Consider the following 10,356-nt stretch of genomic DNA (forward strand, 5'->3'; position numbering starts at 1 on the left):
CCCGAACGGCTACTCAATCCGTTGAACTCAAAATCCAGACACGTCTTAGTGAAAACCACCGCTACTCTGGTCACCGTCTGTTAGCTCAATGAGCTCGGCTGAAAATATTTGCTTCCAAAGGCTTCAACACCCTCTGGTCCTGTCCGGTCCTGGAATCACCCAGGCCAAACCAATGAAACACAAGCAAACATGAACTGCGCAAGCAAAGTCAACTATACCCCAGGTGGTACACAACCCGGCTGTCGACAGACGGCAGTTGGAATTTCGGATTCTGGGGAGTCCAGGTTAGCACGGCAGAGAATATTGAAGATCTCCTGTAAATTTCCCTACAAGCAGAAAACATGCATTTGAAAACTACACGCCGCACGGGATTAGCCAAGCGGTCTCAGGCACAGCAGTCATGGACTGTTCGGCTGGTCCCGGTTTAGGTTCGAGTCCTCCCTCGGGCATGGGTGTGTGTGTGTTTGTCCTTAAGATAATTTAGGTTAAGTAGTGTGTAAGCTTAGGGACTGATGACCTTCGCAGTTAAGTCCCATAAAATTTCACACACATAAGAACTTTTTTTATAACTAAACATCGATACATTGATCCAAATACGAAAATTAAATAATCTCACACAATAAATCGACCGACAAAAAATTCTCATCATTGCTCTTCAAGAACCACAACTAACTGACAATGAAACCTTGCATTACGGAAACCATTTCATCTTTAAGAACAAAATACAACAAAAGGTAGCGAATGGGGTACCAATCATCGGCATTGCTTTTCTCGAACACAGATCTATCATCAGCTCTGTCAAAGAAATCACAGCCATCAACAATCGACTTAGGACTATGCTCATTCAGAGCCCCAGTAAAAAATATTTACTCGTCAATGCACATGGCCCCACCAACATCGAAAATAAGAAAAACACCAAAAATGTCGAAAAATTCTGGAACACACTCGAAAATACTATGAGCAAAATTCACCAAGATGACGTGAAAATACTAATGGGAGACTTCAACTCTCTATTTGGGACAGGAAAAACCTGTAGAAAAATCATTGGTACAAATTCAACACACCGAAACGCTTGGAACAACGGCACACGTCTGACTGATATTTGCCAACAATTCAACCACAAAAGAATGTCTTCCCACTTTAGGAAAATACCATTTCTCAGGTAACATGCTTGGCTACCAGGTGCAAGCTGCTGTCGTTCGCCTTTCTAGACTCGCTGAAAGCCAGATTTTTAATTCTTTTGTAGTAGAGCTACAAGCAGGCAGATACAAACTCAATAAGGGAATCGTAAGATAATGCTCGAGCAAAATTCGTCCTGCTACTTAGAGTAACCCTTAGTGTCAGAGCGAAAACCTTACGGTACTGCCAATTTCATAATGCCACTTTTGTTTTCTGCCGACATATTTTTTGTTGTTGTTAATACATAATTTTATCTATGAAATGCCACATTTTCATAAGACTTGCAAATGATACAGGAAATGAAGTAAATACAGATCTTTTCGAAGTCAAATGTCGGTAATATCCTACTAATTCGTGTTAAAATAGGATCAATCGTCTTACAGACACTTAACGCATCGCTACAGCCTGGAACCGCGCGACCACTACGGTTGCAGGTTCGAATTCTGCCTCGGGGATGGACGTGCGTGATGTCTTTAGGTTAGTTAGGTTTAACTAGTTCTAAGTTCTAGGGGACTGATGACCTCAGAAGTTAAGTCCCAAAGTGCTCAGAGCCCTTTGAACCATTTTTGAACTTAATGCATTATTAAGATAGACTGCTGTCGTGATGTTTCTGTAGTAAGCTGAATTTAATTTGTATTAGTAAAATGAATATTTTATTTGCATTTTCCATTACTTTTCTAAACGCAACAGTAATCATCAAAGAGAAATTAATCAGCAGCTGAATTTTCTTTCACGATATCTAAAACAATCTGACAATGCAACAGTTGTTTACAAATTCTACGCCCGTAGAAACCTACTTGTTTTAACGAGGTCGTTAAACCATAGTAGTTTTAAGAGTATTTTCGTCTAGAAATGAATTGCCTTGACGGTTGATCGATCAAGAGCGGGAAAGGTAATATTTTACGAATACATGACGAGAGGGACAAGTGCTTGAGAGAGGACTTCCCTAACAATACAAGTGTCTGAGAGTCGACTTTCCTATCAATCTCCTGGATAGTTTTGTTTCTCAAATCAACAGAGTGAGTTATCATGCAGTAGCAAAGGTGATGTAGTTTTGTTGCTCGACTTTCTTACACTGCGACCGAAAGGTGTCTGCATTGTTGACAACAAATTCCAGCTGTGTTGCACACACCCCTTGAGGCAGAATTTGTAGTCCAAAACACACTTTTGGAGCTATCAAATGTAAAACATTATGTTCACACTACTCTTTAGTCTACGTCTTTTGGTGGGGCTCAGCCTTTATTTCTTCTTAGGAGGTTGACGATAAAGGCATCATAACACGTCACCAGTAACAGTACTGCAAAGGAATGCTCAATGAGCGACCTGATGACGTTCAATAATAGTCACTCCGTTGATTTTTGTTGTTTCGAATTAGAGCATGCAGTACTCCTACACCAGACTTCTGAACTTTGCCTGTTGAATGCAAATGTCGCATGATGGTAAAATGGTAATCTGTCACATATATCAGTAGTCGAGACTTCCTTAATGTGGAAAATCATTCATGCCAGAACGATCTTTGTTGAAACAAGAATATCTTTTTCTGCGTATTTTTCCCAAAAGCACTCGCTCCAAACACAGTTCAAATCTTTCTATCTGCCTCCTCTACATTCACCCCTCTGTTATACCAAAGTAAATATTGTGTTGCAGATGTTACACCTTTTTCCACTTGCGACTCAATTTTACAATGCTTAACCGTAGTTCATGATTTTCAGGTATGCAAAATCCAATGCTTAACTGCAAGATACTAACTAGAACTTCAAGTTCGAAAATGGCATTGATACATACACTGACAGCGTGGCGCCGTTTTCACATGGGCGGCGCCGGATTTCAGGCGGCGGGTGGCGTCTGGACGGTGCCCGGTAGCCGCTGCAGCGCGAGGAAACGTCCGAGCGTAAGCTGTATGATCGCGACGCAGCCACGAGCTGTCCTGCAGAATTGTTTCTTGAAAACTTGTTATTGTGGGTGGGTAGAATGTTAAGCGAATTGTCTTCGATGTTCAATCAGACTCATAAGTTTAGACCGAAATGTGGTTAAAAAAGAAAAAAAATCACCTGCATGCGAACACGCGACTCTAAGTTTAGACTGCACTACGATTACCGCAAGACCACAGGCTCACTCCAGCCAGACCCACTCGGAAGTAGACAACTCTTCCTCCTAACTCTTCCGCATCTTACAGTGTTGCCAGATTGTTCAGATGGCCGGACTTAAAGAGTTTCATCTTTCAGTCAAACCCATTAGTTTTCTAAAACAAACACATTTTCAGTATAACAGAGAAGGTCGTGGCTGTTGAAAGTAACGGAATTGAAAATTGGGAGCTTACTTGAAATTTTGTGGGACCGGAGGTAAATGAGCACATAGCTAGTCCTACGGATAAGTAAGTGAAAAATGACGGTAATAAAGAGCACCTTAGTTGCCATGGACGCGTTCGTTACTACGATATTATGATTTCCACAGCTGGAATTTGATTGCCCTAACAGATGACGCAGTGTAACTGCTCGGTATGCATGTGGCACTGCACAGGAATCAAGTAAACGTAAACGTCCCTAGGTCCCCACTCCACAGACTACTGTTACATTCGTGTACCATTTCAACCACAGCACCTGATCGGCATTGGTAACAATATTAGCGAAGTGCGAGACAGGAGAATTTCCGACTTTCACGTATTGGTGATTTTAATCCATCATAGAGAAGGTCTTTTCATAGTTATGAATATGACTGCATCTACATCCTGAATGAGATTTTCACTCTGCAGCGAAGTTTCCGCTGATATGAAACTTCCTGGCAGATTAAAACAGTGTGCCGGACCGAGACTCGAACTAGGGATCTTTGCCTTTCGCGGGCAAGTGCTCTGCCAACATTTTTTTTTAATCTCATTTTGTTCTTTATTGTTTGTTCCATTTGTTCGGGGCGGATGTCCCATGACACCCTTTCAACTTCGTCGTTGATCTATTTACTCAATTTTTTGTTACAGAGGGCTTCCAACCCTCTGACCGAACACGCTGAGCTACCGTTCCGGCATCCAACTGAGCCACCCAAACACGACTCACGCCCCGTCCTCACAGCTTTACTTCTGCAAGTACCTCGTCTCCTACCTTCCAAACTTCTCAGAAGCTGTCCTGCGAACCTTTCTTTCAGGAGTGCTAGTTCTGCAAGGTTCGCAGGAGAGCTTCTGTAAAGTTTGGAAGGTAGGAGACGAGGTACTGGCAGAGGTAAAGTTGTGAGGACGGGCCGTGAATCATGCTTGGGTAGCTCAGTTGGTAGAGTACTTGCCCGCGAAAGGCAAAGCTCCCGAGTTCGAGTCTCGGTCCGGCACACTGTTTTAATCTGCTAGGAAGTTTCAGTGGAAATCGTTTTATGCATGGTGGACATGTATAGGGGGTGTATAGCCCGACCACTCAATATAGTTCATCTGTAATCGGCTGCGGTGCACTTCGTTGGATGTCACAAAATAATGAGACGCGAATCGTACTCGGAAATCTAACGTAAAAACTATACCGATTTTGCTCACGACTAAAAGAAATGGATTGTTGCTATTTTCGTGGAAAGAGTGCATTTATTATCGTCGTGATTGTAGTTTCCTTTTTAATTATGCGTTGACGTTAAAAAAAGTTGTTACAGGTGATTGCTTTCCCTCCTTAGAACGGCGGATACTTTGGTGCGTGTTCGGTCTAGTCGGTTTTGCTTTGGTGAGCGGGCGGCATGTAAGACAGGGCTGTGTTGGTAAATTTTACGTGAACAACAAATTACACTCGGGGCGGCCCTAAATTTATTTCCTATTGTTTAGCTGGCTTTACATCTTTTTGTGTTGGCGAAGGACCATCACTTCAAAGCGGGCTGGGTGCCACTTGACCGCTTGTGAATGGGCAGCAGGTTGTAGTTGACTGAAGACTCTGCTCCCAGATACGGTGGGGTGGCGGCTGGGACTAGCAGAGGCGGTGGATGCGTCTGTCTGTTCTCCAAGCGTCTGACGTTTGCAAAAGCGATCTGGAGAGTTCTCTGTAATTTCATTGTTGTTCCAAGGGGTGGTCCAGTTTTTACCAGAAATATATTTAACAGATTGCATGAAATGTTCTCTACTTGTCTTTTGTCTATCAGTGATTTCTACAGACTGGAGACAGTATATCAGTGTCACCAGAAGGATCTCTTTGTGGACCACCAGCAGCAAGACAGAACGAGCCTCTACTGCCACCTACAGTGATGAGAGGCAGGGAGGGGTGGTAGGTGTAGGGTAAGACTGCCTCTAAGATTATTAGTTTTTTTAGCGTCCATCGAGGAAGACACAGCTTGAACTGCCGCTCTCTCGGCAGTCTTTTGAGACGACGATCTTCCGCAGTGTATGTGTTGCTTTATGACCCACTGACTACGGGTGCTGTTTCTTTTTTTTCACAACACTATCGATGTGTATTTAGAACAGTGAAGCATTTTCCATCAGTTGCGGTACTGTGTGTTGTCATCAATCGTGGGGGCTGCAGCATGATTATAAAGCAGTCTTCTGTAGCGAACTATGACATCAAATAGCAGTATATAGAGTCCTCAGCTGTATACGTACAGGTAATACATTTATTAATCTTTATTATGCCCAATAGCAGTATCTCGTATGTTGAATACAGATCCCTTCCAAAAACAAAAAATAATGATGGTTTCTTCCACTTCAGCCATTTTTCCCAGCAACTTGTAGTTGAAGGGTAGAGTTAGAGTGCGTCTTTTCCACTGGTTTCAAATCGTATTGCGAAATTTTATCCCAGCAGGTAACATCACTTGTATGGAATCGTCGATTTTTAAGCTGTATTGCGATTTTAGGTAGTCCTTGTGTATCCCTACGGATGTAGTTGTGTAATTCGGGCTGATCTTTATGATTAATTACGTAATTAGGACCCATCTTTCCTTCAGTTTCCCAAGCAAACCAAATGAAGTACACTAACCTAACCTTTCTCCGCTGTATCCGGGCAGTTTCCATGTGTTGGTGGTGCACTAGCGCTTACTGTGCAGAAGGAAAGGGTTTGAGTTCCAGAAAGGGCACCGCCATCTTTAATTTGTCGGAAATTTCCAGGAGGGTGGTGGGGTGGGGTGCCAGCACAGCTCTGGTATAAATAAATTCCCGTCAAAATACAAAATTCGAAATTCCCACCAAAAGGGTAAGGGTTGGGAGGGATGTGGAGTCCCACGTGAAGGCTGATGAAAACACATTACGTCATTCGGGGGTTGGGGGAAGGTGTATGAGGGTCGTCATTGTTGTTGTTGTTGTGGTCTTCAGTCCTGAGACTGGTTTGATGCAGCTCTCCATGCTACTCTATCCTGTGCAAGCTTTTTCATCTCCCAGTACCTACTGCAACCTACATCCTTCTGAATCTGCTTAGTGTATTCATCTCTTGGTCTCCCTCTACGATTTTTACCCTCCACGCTGCCCTCCAATACTAAATTGGTGATCCCTTGATGCCTCAGAACATGTCCTACCAACCGATCCCTTCTTCTGGTCAAGTTGTGCCACAAACTTCTCTTCTCCCCAATCCTATTCAATACCTCCTCATTAGTTATGTGATCTACCCATCTAATCTTCAGCATTCTTCTGTAGCACCACATTTCGAAAGCTTCTATTCTCTTCTTGTCCAAACTAGTTATCGTCCATGTTTCACTTCCATACATGGCTACACTCCATACGAATACTTTCAGAAATGACTTCCTGACACTTAAATCAATACTCGATGTTAACAAATTTCTCTTCTTCAGAAACGCTTTCCTTGCCATTGCCAGCCTACATTTTATATCCTCTCTACTTCGACCATCATCAGTTATTTTGCTCCCCAAATAGCAAAACTCCTTTACTACTTTAAGTGCCTCATTTCCTAATCTAATTCCCTCAGCATCACCCGACTTTATTAGACTACATTCCATTATCCTTGTTTTGCTTTTGTTGATGTTCATCTTATATCCTCCTTTCAAGACACTGTCCATTCCATTCAACTGCTCTTGCAAGTCCTTTGCTGTCTCTGACAGAATGACAATGTCATCGGCGAACCTCAAAGTTTTTATTTCTTCTCCATGAATTGTAATACCTACTCCGAATTTTTCTTTTGTTTCCTTTACTGCTTGCTCAATATACAGATTGAACAACATCGGGGACAGGCTACAACCCTGTCTTACTCCCTTCCCAACCACTGCTTCCCTTTCATGTCCCTCGACTCTTATAACTGCCATCTGGTTTCTGTACAAATTGTAAATATCCTTTCGCTCTCTGTATTTTACCCCTGCCACCTTTAGAATTTGAAAGAGAGTATTCCAGTCAACATTGTCAAAAGCTTTCTCTAAGTCTACAAATGCTAGAAACGTAGGTTTGCCTTTCCTTAATCTTTCTTCTAAGATAAGTCGTAAGGTCAGTATTGCCTCACGTGTTCCAGTGTTTCTACGGAATCCAAACTGATCTTCCCCGAGGTTGGCTTCTACTAGTTTTTCCATTCGTCTGTAAAGAATTCGTGTTAGTATTTTGCAGCTGTGACTTATTAAGCTGATAGTTCGGTAATTTTCACATCTGTCAACACCTGCTTTCTTTGGGATTGGAATTATTATATTCTTCTTGAAGTCTGAGGGTATTTCGCCTGTTTCATACATCTTGCTCACCAGATGGTAGAGTTTTGTCAGGACTGGCTCTCCCACGGCCGTCAGTAGTTCCAATGGAATATTGTCTACTCCGGGGGCCTTGTTTCGACTCAGGTCTTTCAGTGCTCTGTCAAACTCTTCACGCAGTATCATATCTCCCATTTCATCTTCATCTACATCCTCTTCCATTTCCATAATATTGTCCTCAAGTACATCGCCCTTGTATAGACCCTCTATATACTCCTTCCACCTTTCTGCTTTCCCTTCTTTGCTTAGAACTGGGTTTCCATCTGAGCTCTTGATATTCATACAAGTTGTTCTCTTATCTCCAAAGGTCTCTTTAATTTTCCTGTAGGCGGTATCTATCTTACCCCTAGTGAGATAGGCCTCTACATCCTTACATTTGTCCTCTAGCCATCCCTGCTTAGCCATTTTGCACTTCCTGTCGATCTCATTTTTGAGACGTTTGTATTCCTTTTTGCCTGTTTCACTTACTGCATTTTTATATTTTCTCCTTTCATCAATTAAATTCAATATTTCTTCTGTTACCCAAGGATTTCTACTAGCCCTCGTCTTTTTACCTACTTGATCCTCTGCTGCCTTCACTACTTCATCCCTCAAAGCTACCCATTCTTCTTCTACTGTATTTATTTCCCCCATTCCTGTCAATTGCTCCCTTATGCTCTCCCTGAATCTCTGTACAACCTCTGGTTCTTTTAGTTTATCCAGGTCCCATCTCCTTAAATTCCCACCTTTTTGCAGTTTCTTCAGTTTTAATCTACAGGTCATAACCAATAGATTGTGGTCAGAGTCCACATCTGCCCCTGGAAATGTCTTACAATTTAAAACCTGGTTCCTAAATCTCTGTCTTACCATTATATAATCTATCTGAAACCTTTTAGTATCTCCAGGGTTCTTCCATGTATACAACCCTCTTTCATGATTCTTAAACCAAGTGTTAGTTATGATTATGTTGTGCTCTGTGCAAAATTCGACCAGGCGGCTTCCTCTTTCATTTCTGTCCCCCAATCCATATTCACCTACTATGTTTCCTTCTCTCCCTTTTCCTACACTCGAATTCCAGTCACCCATGACTATTAAATTTTCGTCTCCCTTCACAATCTGAATAATTTCTTTTATTTCATCAAACATTTCTTCAATTTCTTCGTCATCTGCAGAGCTAGTTGGCATATAAACTTGTACTACTGTAGTAGGCGTGGGCTTCGTATCTATCTTGGCCACAATAATGCGTTCACTATGCTGTTTGTAGTAGCTTACCCGCATTCCTATTTTCCTATTCATTATTAAACCTACTCCTGCATTACCCCTATTTGATTTTGTGTTTATAACCCTGTAGTCACCTGACCAGAAGTCTTGTTCCTCCTGCCACCGAACTTCACTAATTCCCACTATATCTAACTTCAACCTATCCATTTCCCTTTTTAAATTTTCTAACCTACCTGCCCGATTAAGGGATCTGACATTCCACGCTCCGATCCGTAGAACGCCAGTTTTCTTTCTCCTGATAACGACATCCTCTTGAGTAGTCCCCGCCCGGAGATCCGAATGGGGGACTATTTTACCTCCGGAATATTTTACCCAAGAGGACGCCATCATCATGTAATCATACAGTAAAGCTGCATGCCCTCGGGAAAAGTTACGGCTGTAGTTTCCCCTTGCTTTCAGCCGTTCGCAGTACCAGCACAGCAAGGCCGTTTTGGTTATTGTTACAAGGCCAGATCAGTCAATCATCCAGACTGTGGCCCTTGCAACTACTGAAAAGGCTGCTGCCCCTCTTCAGGAACCACACGTTTGTCTGGCCTCTCAACAGATACCCCTCCGTTGTGGTTGCACCTACGGTACGGCTATCTGTACCGCTGAGACACGCAAGCCTCCCCACCAACGGCAAGGTCCATGGTTCATGGGGGGGGGGGGGTCGTCATTAGTTGAACAATTTAATTAATTTGCATGTCGATTTGACATCAAAACTGGGGTCGGAGCCCTATTGTCCTAATACTATGGTCTGGTGTGCCACGTCATTTCACAGCAGGACTCTTTTACTTGTCATCCGCGACACTATTACAGTATTGTGGTACATTTACGATCATCTATGCCTTATTTTATTGCTTTTCATTGGAAACCGTACTGGGCTTACATCTCAGCAAGATAATCTGCGCCTGCATGATCTCTTCGAAATTGATAACGTTTGGAGGATTATGTGCAACACCTTCCATCTATCAAGAGATTTTGAAGATCTAACGCACCAATGGCACTGGATTTCTGACGATATCCCTCAGGAGGACATCTAACGATGGTATAAATAAATACCATGCCAAATAACTTTGCATAAGGCCCAGAACTGGACTAACGCGTTGTTGCCGTGCTCAATTTGTAAACCTCTTTCTATTGAATAAATCATCCAGTTCTTCTGAAAGTGTAATCATTCGTCTGTCTCTCCATGTACATTACATCTACCGATATCCGTCCCATTCACATAATTTCTTAGTGATACATCACTTCTCTTTCTTTTTTTTACTGTGTGTCGATCTGTTGTTTTTTCTCGTTACCAAAGTTTCTCTCTTG

This window comes from Schistocerca serialis, chromosome 5 (genome assembly GCF_023864345.2).
Source record: "Schistocerca serialis cubense isolate TAMUIC-IGC-003099 chromosome 5, iqSchSeri2.2, whole genome shotgun sequence".
NCBI classification, from domain to species: Eukaryota; Metazoa; Arthropoda; class Insecta; order Orthoptera; family Acrididae; genus Schistocerca; species Schistocerca serialis.